This window comes from Empidonax traillii, unplaced genomic scaffold (genome assembly GCF_003031625.1).
Source record: "Empidonax traillii isolate 1590-97213 ecotype Southwest subspecies unplaced genomic scaffold, ASM303162v1 scaffold181:size1721324, whole genome shotgun sequence".
Lineage (NCBI taxonomy): Eukaryota > Metazoa > Chordata > Aves > Passeriformes > Tyrannidae > Empidonax > Empidonax traillii.
The window spans coordinates 1,304,026-1,316,888 of record NW_020955374.1 but is presented as its reverse complement, the minus strand read 5'-3'; positions in this window follow the sequence as shown (position 1 = coordinate 1,316,888).

Sequence of the window (12,863 nt, the reverse complement as noted above, 5' to 3'; positions counted from 1 at the left end):
TCCTGCTTGACCAACCTGATCTCTTTCTATGACTTCAATGACTAAGGTTTATGCACTTAGTGGATGATTGAAAGGCTGTGGATGTTGTCTTCCCAGATTTTAGTAGACACAGCGTTCTCCATGGCTGCTCATGTCTTGGACTGTTTTTTAGGTAAAAAAAAATGACCTGATGGCAGGGCCCAAAAGTTATGTTCCCCATGGCTCAGTATTGTGGTCAGTCTTTATCAGTGAACTGGATGAGGGTATCAATGGCACCCTCAGGCAACAGCAAGTTAGGCAGGAGTGCTGATCTGCTGGAGGGTAGTGATGCCTTAGAATTTTTAAGATTTTAACTTTTTGTAGATTTTATTGTAGCTGTGTAGTAAATATGGATTTTTAGTATGTTGTTTCTCACAATTTAGAATAGCAGTTGACACTTACCAAACACTATTCTCACCCTTCATATCAAATTTTCTAAATTCTTTAGGTTTGTTTAAAGTTCTTCTCAAGGAAAGACTCTAGCAAACACATCCTGTTGAGGACATACGTACCTAGCCTGGAACATTAAGTTATCATTGTAGCCAAAGAAACCCTGAAGGCCCGGAACCTTGGAGAAGCTCCAAAAAAAATAATATGTGCTTTGAGGAGGAGGAAGAAGATTAGGAAGAAAGGGGTCTTGAGACTTCTGACTCAATTCCAGGGAGCCGTGCCAGGGGGGAAGATATGGGGAGGATCTGAGGGTGGATCGTTCTCGGATTGGATGTATTAGTGCTATAAAATTGTGGAACCCTGGGACTCTGGTGTGTGCTTTTGTACTCCGTGCACCAGAAGGCCTCCATTAAAGAGCTGCTCTCTGTCTTATCAATACTAACATTGTCAGGAGAGTTTTTTTCTCCCATTTTAGGCATCAGTAGGAAGGTTCTGCAGAGGAATATGCACCAGATTGATGGGCTGATGCAAATTGTTTGAGGTTCAGAGACAAATTGCCAGTTCCTACACTTGGGTCACAACAACCCCATGCAATGCTACAGGCTTGGAGAAGCTGTCTGACAGGAAAGGACCTGGGGATGCTGGTCAACACCCATTTGAAAATGAGCCAGTAGTTTTCCCAGGTAGCCAAGAAGGCCAATATCATTCTGGCTTGTATCAGAAATAATGCATCCATCAGGACGAGGGCAGTGATTATCCCCCTGTACTAGGCAGTGGTGAGGCTACACATTGACTCCTGTGTTTAGTTTTGGCCCCTGAATACAAGACAGACATTGAAGTGCTGGACCTTGTCCAGAGAAGGCCAATGAAGCTGGGGAGAGTCTGGAGAACAAATCTTATGAGAAGCAGCTGAGGGAGCTGGGGTTGTCTAGCCTAGAGTAAAGGAAGCTATGGGTAGACCTTATCACTGTCTACAGCTACCTGAGAGGAGAGTGTAGTGAGGTGGTGGTTGGTCTCTTCTCCCAAGTAACAGGAAATAAGACAAGAAGAAATGGCCTCAAGTTGCAAAAGGGGAGGTTGAGATTGGATATTATAAAAAAATTATTCACTGAAAGGATCATGAAGCATTGGAACAGGCTGTTCACGGAAGTGGCCGAGTCACCATCCCCGGAGTTATTTAAAAGATGTGTGGATGTGGCACTTAAGGGCTTAGTTCAGGGGTGGGCTTGGCAGTGTTTGGTTTACAGCTGGAGTTGATGAACTGAAAGGTCTTTTCCAACTTAAACAATTCTGACTCTATTCTATGATTCATTTTGCATATACAAAGTGACCTTTATCAAATATAATCCTGAAACTTACACCAATTTTTACATAAAAATAAACAAACTTCAAACTTCAGTGTTACCCATCTTGGATCTGATTGTGCCTTCAAGCTACCAGCAGAATTCCAGGTGATGTCTGAGAATTGTCATGCAATATCAAAGGTGCAGCATAGTCTTAAGATTTAGAAAGAGAACTAGTTCACTGACTAGATGCATTCCAATATAAGGTAATCAAGACTTTATACTACAGATAGTTTATAATTTTGAGTAAGACATGATGATCATCAAAGTGAAAAGCAAAGCAGAGTTTAAGAGTTTCATTAGATGCTCTCACTCTTTAGATATTGTAAACTTTTGAGTTTGTTGGGTAAAAATGGTATCTGATCAATATCTGATATAATGTAGTATTATTATGGTGATGTCTGCGTTATGGGCATAGAGAATGCTACACATATGGCCTTCACAAGATTTCTTCTTGTCATATCTGTGTCATACAGATAGTGACAGTAACTAGTTGAGAATTTAGAGTAGCACCATATTTATATTGACCAACATGACTTTTTAAAAAACATGTTCAGTCAAACTAATTTAAGGGTTTTTTTCTAAAATAATAAACTTTTCTGATGAAGTAAACTACATCCATGTACACATTACAGAAAAAAATCAGTTTGCACTGACACTGCCCACATTGGATAAACAAAAGTGGGGATCTGCTGGCTTACAAAAGTAGGGAAACCTTTTTAAAACAGATTAATTATTGGCTTAGTAGAATCCTTTATGGGTGTGTTTTTAGACAAATCTGTGAAACACAGTTACCAGAAGGGGAAAATAATAAATGAATTAAAAAATTTATAAATAAAATAAAAAAATGATAAATAAAATTGTTAATGACAAAATATGCAGATGATTCAAAAAATATTTAAGTGAAAGCTAATGACAGAGTCGAATGCAAAAAAAAAGGTGTTGATTTGTAAGGTGAGGTCCTTTTTATAATGTATTTTAGCAAACATAACATCCAGGAACAAGGCATGTAGGTCACACTTAAAGGTGATATTTGGGAAAGTACTGACCTGTAGGCTGTCCTAATCTTCTATCTGTGATGAGGAATGTGATCCTGGAATACATAAACCAAAGGACATGATATGAATAAAAAGGCAGAATGACATTTTCAAATGGAATTAACAACACCATATTTAGGTTATTGGTCTATGATAATTTCAGAAAAGTTGAATAAAAATTATTAAATTGATTCAAGTTGGACAGACAAAGAACTTAGTCAATTTACTTTTTGAGAAGGAGGTCAAGCCCAGTCTTGATGACAATGTCCTAGTGAAGTAGATTTTTTTTTTTTTAAGTAGTATCAAATTTAATTTAGAAGAAAACAGCTCTTTTTTTGCTCTCAGTGGCAGTAGTTTGAAGTTAGTCAAATTCAGCTAAGAAATAAAGTGCACATTTTTAGCAGTGAGAGTAATGAAGCATTAGAACAATTTACCTCTGAAAGTAATGGATTTTCCATCACCTGAAATCTCTAAATTAAGACTACATGTCTTTTTGGAAGATATACTGTAGCTCAAACCGAAGTTATGGGTTTGATTTTGAAATTACAGACTGACATTCTTTGCCCTTTCCTGTAGCGAGAGGTCAGCCTAGATGACAGTAAGGGCCTTTTCTGGCCCTGAAATCTATGAATCTAAGTTGTGACTTAGGTGAATGAATACTACAGCTGCAAACAGTGCCTGTATTTCCTTACACCATCCTCTCCTTGTCTTCGCTGCCTAAAAGCACAGATGACTCAAATGTTATAAAATGTTGCAGCTTCAAGAAATCAAATACAAACTTTCCTGATAGAATGTAAATGCAAGGGCTCAGTGATTTTAAGGAAACTGCTGTGTTAAAGCTTGGTAAAAAAAGCAGAGAAGCTCAAAAGCTGTTGTTTTTTTGATTTTGAGCATAACTTGTTGCCCATTAAGTCTACCTCTTTCTCTCACAATTTCTCTGATATGCCTCAAACCCAAGTAAACCTACACTGACACTCCTGTGGTACATTAGGTGTTGTTTTCTTATAGCATTAATGAAAATATTTTTCATAGTAGTAATGAAAATATTTTTAATAGTGTTGATATAAATAATGTCAGGACACTCACAGGAAAACTATTTTTTAACGGGCTGCTTCGGTTGTTTTTGTTGTCTTCTTGGCTGTTCCCATATGTTTATGGTACTGGGTTTTCCACTTACATGATTGCTCGAACAAGCACCTTTCTGGGTGTTTTCATAATACCTTTCTTTCTTAGATAATAATAAAGCTGAACATACAAATGGGATGCATCTAGGAAAGTTTCAGTGCCACTGCCTGAAAATTGTAGCTGAGTTTCAAGTCATTTATTTTACTATGCTACTTACAACTTAGGTCTAAAATTATGCACTTCTTTTATATTTCTTGTATTTACTTGTATAATATAAGTTGCTTTTTTATATTACTTCTAATTGGTATATATATAGGTCTTAAATTACAACAAGGTAAAGGTGCTCCTTCTCTAATCCTACCTTTACTGAAATTGTAGTGATTACCATGGTCATGGTCTGTGGTCTGTGCTTCAGATACATGGACATATTGCTATCTCCTTTCAAAAGAGTCACATGTTCAGTTATAGACATGTTAATTTGCTCCAGACATGAAATAATGATAAGACTTCACTAAAAATTCAGCTATGATGTCACAAGCTTGTGGGGAAATGTAGCTCCTCTACATACTCTTTTTATAGCCTTCTCTAGTCTTTTTATAGCTTCCTTAGTCTTTGCCACTTGACCGATCTATTGGTATCTACAAATGGAAGGATTACATCCTAGAGCAAAAGAGATTTTTTTTTTTCTTAATCATTTCTTGGGCTTAAGGTCTACCGTACTAACCACAGAGGGAAATTAGAATAAGCTATTAGAAAATGAAGGCTTTAATTCATACATAAAGACCGAACACATCATTTCCAGGGTATTCTTGCATATTTCATTTTAATCTGTTGAGTGCACTTTTTTTCTCCTTTGTACAGTATTGGATACTGGACGAGATTCATTATCCTTCTTCTCTCCTGGGTGCATGCAGTCCTTTCTTTGTGACCCAGATAAAAAAATCTAAATCCAAAACATGGGGTGATACTTAGACAATTAGAAGGGGCATAGACATTTTTAACTTTCTCAGTATCTCTGCATTCATGGAGTACAACAGATATGCGGAAAATATTCCTTGAACAAAAAAAGGATATGTATCTTGGAGTTTTAAAGAGCTATTTTTACATGATCATTCAATTAAAGAATGTCTTCATTGTAAAAAGAAATAAGTATATTCCTTTAGCTCTCTTGAAAAGTGTTGATGTGAGGCCCTGAGAGAAAGCGAAAAAATCCACTGGTCAGGATCACTTGGCCTCAGCAATTATCTTCTGACATTTCACTATGGTAGTAAAACAGACATATTACAAAGACACTAAAAGCTCCGTTTTGTGGTGTAAATTTTAGGAAGCAAGGAAGTTCAGAGCAGAACTCAGACTTATATTCATGAGTATATTAATACTGAACTAAAACAGAGTATTGACAAATTTCAGCATCCATTAACAAATGCCGTATACTGATTTTTTTAGTCATAGTCAGCATAAGTGAACAGCAAATCTAGGAACAAGTTGGTAAAGGTTTTATCATTATTGTTTTTTTTCTTACTTATTTTTGCATAAGAAAGAATGCAAAGATTTTTTTTTTTCCTGGAAGACAAATTCAAATAATTTGAAATGGAAAATATCCTCATACAGTATTCAGCTAAAGACCAGTCACCATTCTTATCACCAGTTTATAAAATGAGGCAGGCAAGAGGTAGAAGCTAAGGAAAAGTAGTGCAAGAGCAGTTAGACTTGGCAAATCAAGATAAAAATTATACAGCCTGAAGATCAGAGTTTTACCATGTTATTCACTTCTCCATCAGAAAAAAAAATAATCAGGGGAAAGTTTAACATCAGGCCAAGTATTGACAGAATATACATGGTGACTTTCTGCCTTAGATTGTAGAAAATGTTTTTTTTTTTGTAACCCAATTTTTCTTTCTTCTAATGACTTGGAAGGTATTTTTGTAAGTATCTAAAAGTTTCCAGGTTCTTGAAATTACCTGCTTTGCAAATATGAGAAGGACTTCGTGTAATTTTTCACCTAGGGTGTTATTATTTCATGTTGTTATGGAATATTTTATTACTGCACAACCAGAACTAAAACACTGAGGGAAGACCTAATTTTTAGATACTTGTAGCACTAAAGTAGCACTAACATGGCAAATACTGCAAATAGCCAGAACTGATGAAATAGATCATCTTGAAAAGAAATAAGCAGAACCTTTTCTAATGCTTGAATAATCATTAATTATTTTACTTCTCTTTCCAATTGTTTACTTCTTGGTGCCATGAAGGAGTGGAAGCTAAATAACAAATCATAATATGACATTATTTTCTATTGTTAGAAACAATAATATCTACTTAAAAAGTACTTAAGACTTTCCTCTTTATTTGAGAATAGGAAAAATAGGAAAATTAAGACATTTTTTATTATTAATCTTTGAGTTACTTATGTTATCTTTATCACAAGAAGGAAGAGAATAATATGAATAGTATCACATTCAAAAACTTAAATTAAATTTATTTTGACTTTTTTTTGGAAGAAAAAATCTTCTGCTCTGAACTATCACTCTTGTGATTTTAAAGACTTTTCCCATGAACCTGGAAATACACAAAATGCTGGAGTTGAGACTTTTAAAGGTTTATTGTGCAGTACGTAGATCAACATTTTCTCCATGTGGTTTAAATCAGACTCTAAATTTGCAGCTGAATCAAGGAACATTTTTCAACTCACCCATCACAGATTTTACAATGCTTCATCACCAGCTTGGCAGAGCATTGTTTTACTGCTTTGGAACCCTTTAAATAGCCAAGAGATAACAGGAGCACTGAAGGGCTGCCAGGTGTTCCTAAGACTGCCTATGGAATGGTAACTTGTTCCTGGCAAAACCTGAATTACTGTAATGTCTAGCTGTGAAGCAATGCCAGGCATTTTGCTCATGGTGTGTATATCAAAGTCAGCACAGTACATTGCCATCTAATAATTCGTTTTTCAGCATTATGTTCAGTGACAATTACAGTAGGTGCTTCACTATGCTATTGATATTTCATGTGAGCATGTACTAGAGCGAGTCTTCAGCATTTCTGATTGGTTTATTTGCTGAGTCCCAAACCATTTTAGTGAAAAACTGAGAGGACTATTTAGATCTTGACTTGTAAAGGCTTACTTTTGTGGGATTCATGGCGCTCTGTTGAGTAGAAACCGTTTCAGGTTTTCTTGCTGACTTTATTAGGAAATACCTGAGCAGCTTTCAGCAATGTTGCTGCTGGCACTGACATGTCTTTGGTCAGTAAATACTACATCTGAGGTGCTGTATCAACTTTTGCTAGGACTACTTTATTTAACTCTCCTCTATGTACTTACGCAAGGGAAAGCAAAGGCAAACCTTTTCCATAATTTCTTGCACTTGATACAGATTGTGGTGAGGTCTGTAATGATCTTTTAATCCCCAGGTGATTGCTTCCACAGCCTGGGTCAAAATCCTGTGAAAGGCATTTTTTTCAACCCAGAGAATGTTATTTGGCTACTCTCAGCCATCCTGAGCTTTAAAAAGTGTTCACTACATTGTATGCCAAAGTAACAGGAGCGAGACCTTATCCTTGGCTCAGCAATCTGGGAAATCAATGTAGAGAGCAGAGACCGGATTCAGAGGTGTTGGCAAGATGTAATGGCAACATTTTGCAACTGGTTAAAGCTCCTAAGGGCATGTGGCTTCATGCCAAGCAGTATTGAATTGCTATAAGCCAAATGAAGGCCTGAGATCGTGTTATCCTTTTTTGCAATGGCATGAAGCCTCTGAGGCCTTCCATCAGAAAGAGCAGAAATGCTTAATAATAGATGCTGCTATTGAGATTTAAATATTAATGTGTCTATACGTACATATTCTCAGACTGTTTTTTTAAGAACATTGTCCTTTATTAACTCACTGAGCTTTCATAGAGGGAGTGAGTATTCTTATGGTAAAGTAAGATGTTTATGGATCTCTGTTACTGTTTATCCTTTTTTATGCAAATAATTTTATCCATCCCTGCTCAGGTTATTCCACTGTCATTAGGAATCCATTTTTCACTTAGAATTGAAAGAGAAAAAGCATGCTGAAATGCTTTTTTTTATGAGACAAGTATACATAAGAAAATTTTAAAATAGGTTTAATTTGTTAGACGTGATTTTCCCCAAATTATTTTTTTTTATAACAAAACAGTATTGTTGTGTTTGGTGCTCATGCTGAGCATAGCTTCAGAGCTAGAATCTCAGATTCTCCACAAAACTAAATGTTGTAAAGTGCTTTGACTAATGTAATTGTTAGATGTTCCCTGACTGGCTAATGACTACATACTCATATTGATATTATGGGATGGTCCCTTCGGGGAAAGCCTCATATTGTTTCCTGTCAGCGTGAGTCAGTTTGCTTGCTGAAGTGAAGTGCTACAGGCAATTCAGAGTGTTCAAGAATAAAGTCTGATTAGTTGATGCTGAGGTGTACATGGCAAATAAAACACTAAGTGTGAGCTAATAATCCAAATGGCTCACTAAAAAGAAGCATGAAGACACAAAGTTATTTTTCATAAATAACAGTTAAGTGGGTGATTTTTTTTCACATTTCTATAGGGGGTCTTAAAATACACATAGATGAAATTTTCTTTGCCTTCAAGTTGCAGAAGTCTAGTTGTGCTAGAAGAAAATACAGTGGAAAATAAATTTCCTGGTTTATTCTAGTTTGAAGTTTTGCAGAAGTAAAATTTCTCCTCATATACCCCTCATATTCTCTGCATTACCAGGAAAAACAAGTTTATTTTTCTGATTAAATTATCTATTTAAGGAGCAGTATCTAACAATCTCTTTGAGATGATGACTTAGAAAGTGATGTTTCTAAAGCCAAGGCCCTTAGTAAACTTCAACAGATGTAGAAATCAATCTGAAGCATTATCATAAGTTCCACTGATTTGATCCCTGGTCAAATTCATATACATGCCCAGAGCCTAAACTGGATACTTAGTCTTGATAGTGTATTAAAAAAAAATATACATAGCTGCTTTACTGCTGTGTGCTTGGGGAATTATACCCTACAAGTGAAAAAGTGACTGGTTGCTACCACTTTGTCTACTTAACTCTGTAGTCAGAGTTATCAAAAGCTTATCCAGTCCATGGCTCAGAAGACCTGAGCTCAGCAGCAGTGTTGAAAATATCACAGCCTTTAGAATACAGCACATCACCTTTTAGCCTTGCAGTCACCCACAAACACACCAAGAGAAAGAAAACGCTCAGAGTTAGGAAACACAGTTATGGTTATCCTGCTTGTCTTAAGGAAGCAAAAGAAGAGCAATCCATCATTTGTTTTCTTTATGAGATAGCCAGACGCATTCAGGATATAGGCCTAGTGGTGTCCTATAGTGGAATAATACCCTGTCACACATATTAGAAAGAGTTTTGGTCTATAAGATCCAATAGAGTAAAGCAAGAATGTCCAGAATGCTTTAATGAATAAAAAAAGGTATGTTAATATTTTTTAATTCCAAAGGGGAAAAAAAGGGGGGAAAATAAACACACATTAAAAAATAGCTTGGGTACAATAATTCCTGTAATATCATTGTTGATCATTTTCCTGCTCTAATTTGAGTTGTTTAATACACTAAGAGGCAGGTTAAATTACATTAAATTACTTAACTGCTGATGCAATTTTCACAAGGCCATTTTTAGAGCACCTTCCAAGAAAAGGCATGAGCACACTCCAATAGAACTCCAAGGCCTCAGCTGAGAGGAAGGACAAGGGGAGAGGAAACAACATGTAATACAAACATTTTGTTGCAGCTCAGGCCAATCTGCACTTACTGAAAAAAAGGCTCTCTATTAGGGGCATAGGAAAAGAGATCTGACACTTAGAGTGTGGTTGGAGCACTTGAAGAGGTAGCACAGGATCTGTTAAACTGATAGTAAGGGAAAAGCTACCATTAAGGACTGCAATTTTCACTTAGAACTTTGCCAAAGTTTAGGTCTGCAAGATAATTTTTTTAATGCCAAGTATCTGTTTTTCATTCAAATTCTATTAAATATTCACAATTGATTTTATTATGCTGAAAATAAAATTGGGGAAAAGATGTTAGATTCATATTTTAAAAGCTGCAACTTTTCCACTAAGGACATCCACAGTATTTATGCAGTATTGGTATTTTTGAGAAAATAATTTAAATTTAGCACAGGAAGATTTTCTGTCCATAATATGTCTTTTCTGAAGCCCTGTAAAGTTCACTTTACACATGGTCAACAGTACTTGTTAGACATTACCCCCAAAATTCCTTGATAATATTGTTTGGAATGGTCAGACTCTACTGTACAATTGCAGGATTGAATAAAAAATGTCCTAGCATCTTGTTCCTGATTGTTGCAATCTACTATGTCACTTAGAAGTCTAAGTGATGGGCAGATACAACATCTGTTCCACATCTACCTTTCTAACTTTTGAGAAACTTGAAAAAGATTCTTACTAAGAGAGAGAAAGAAAGAACAAATAGAAACTACAGTTTGTTGATGAATAAGGAAAAAAAAAGAAAAAGAGGTAGAGAGATTTCAGGATGAGAATGAATATAACACAAGATCAAAAGAAAAATTTGGAACAGGTAAAAGAGGAAAACAATCCTTGAAAGAGAAAACTGTGGAGAACTGGGAGCAGAGCTTGTGATAACAAGTTGATGTCCCTGTTGGAGGAAGGAACCTGATATGGTAACTGAACCTGAAATGGGCACTAGCTGGCAGGAAAATGGTCAAGACCAGAAAGTGGTGTCAGGCTGGAAAGAAAAAAGGAGCTACTGAGTCAACTCTGAGATGAAAAATGGAAAAAAGAAATAGCTCATTGAATCACAAACTCCAGTCTAACACAGTGAAACATGGTAAGTAACAGTTCTCTGTGTTTAGGGCTTTATGAAGCAGAGACTGATAATATACTGCTGCTGGTTGTTAGTTTAGATCAAATGGCAGATAACAGTGCTCATGGCATCTGAAACCTCTCTGTGCTGATGAACTGTGTGTATGCTAACACAACATAAATTTCTGTTTGGAAATGTTGCAGGAAATTGCCTTTCTTTACCAAAAATTATGAATAGATTTTTTACAGTCACAGTACTAACAGGAATTCCAGAGTTAAATTAGCCTATGAAATGGCATTTCCAGTATTTCCAGTCTTTCACGTGTTTCCATTTTGCAACCTTAAAGTTTGTTAATAGGGAGAAGTATGTATGAGAGTTTTGTAGGTGTATGCAGACAATGTAGGCTGCAGAGGAAGAAACAGTTTTCATGCTTGTATAGCCTTCCCATTGCCAACTACAGAATATCCAGGAAAACATTGTTATCTTCACCAAAGACTATTAATTTTCTTCCACAGAACTGCTGTGTTCCTAAATGCTTACTTACAACATAATCTTGATTCATCCCTAAAGCCTGGTCAATCCTGATCTCTCAGTGAGGCAAAGGCTGTCTGTGAAAAGAAAAGTATGTGATTGTGAGGCTAATTAAAGTTTTAAACTTTGGTGTTGGATAACTATTGATTCTGTAATTGTACTATTTTCTTAATGCAGACTTTTTGTTACCATTATCTTAGAGGGTTCTTTTAGGATGGAAAACATGTGGGTGTCACTTGGCAATAGATATTTTAAAACAAACTGCCTAACTTTGGGTTAACCTAGGCTTTTTTGAAAATTACAATGCAGACTGATTTTATGAAGATAGAAGCACTGAAGTTTAGAATTTCTTGCTGTAGCATTTCTGGCCTACAAGAGGAAAGGCAGAAACCATATTTCCATGGTTTTTATTTTTCGAAAGACTCACAGTCTTTTCACAGATAGACTGAGTGTCAATCCATATGCATATGTCTGAAGAGTTACCTATAAATTATTTTCTTGCATTCTTAATCACATCTGTTTCATTATACAATGACTGCTACAAGTGGTTCCACCTACATCTGTAGAAATGCATGAAAGATTTTAGTAATGCAGATTTTTGCTGTCTCCTTTAGCAACCTATATTTAATGCTTTAAGGATTAGTAGCATGATATGACAAGTGCTTTCCACTGTTTCTTTGTTATAGTATGCCTGCCTCTAGGTCCATAACTTTCAGATGCAACTCCCCTTCCCACCCTCTTGTCAAATCAAAGAGGGATAGTCACTGGGCAGCATAATTTGTTCTCTTTTGCGGTTTGTTGTATACATATTGTTTTCTTGAACTACGTCCAGGTTTAACCAGGTTCAATAAGCAGCCAACATTTAGAAAAAGTAAACATTAGGGGTGAACAATTTTATCAGTAATTTTTTTAAAGGGTAATTTGATCTCATCAGATGTTACATGGTAGGTAGTTTGACTATGAAATGAAATGGTTTCCACCGAGAAAATAATTCCTTGGACTGTAGCTACACCCTAACTTTGTTCAAAAGAATAAGAATAGGGGAAAGAAGGGAGCATACATTTCTCCTGTTTTCTTCAAATGCTTAACATATAAAGATGCTTAACTTCTGCCAGAACATGATAAAAAGCCACAAGAAATCAAATGGGGCCCTTCCTTTCATCAGTGACTCCTGTGGATTTTGGACTACATCATCTGTGCATAGCTAGAAAAGTAAATCTTCTGACTGTTCACACACACAGGTATGAAGAAACAGTTATTACATATAATTTTGTGTGGCCTATGTTCCACTACAAAGTTATACTGGCTTTCAAATACAGGATACATTCATCCGTATTGTCATTGATTTTGGTTCGTTTTGCATTATTCTTGATGTCAACTTGGTAAAGCAATAAGGGTAGAAAAATATTCCCTCAAAATGACTTTGTTTTCAGATAAGGGCATAGTGGGCAGAGAAAAGAGGTGTGAAACCTCTAGTGCAGGGGTCTCGCTGCCTCCAGATTTATATATGCTTCATGACTAAGGCAGAGTACCATGTACCAATTTTAAGAATAAAAGTGACAGTGTTTTTTGTGGTAAAGAGTTAGACAAACTTTTA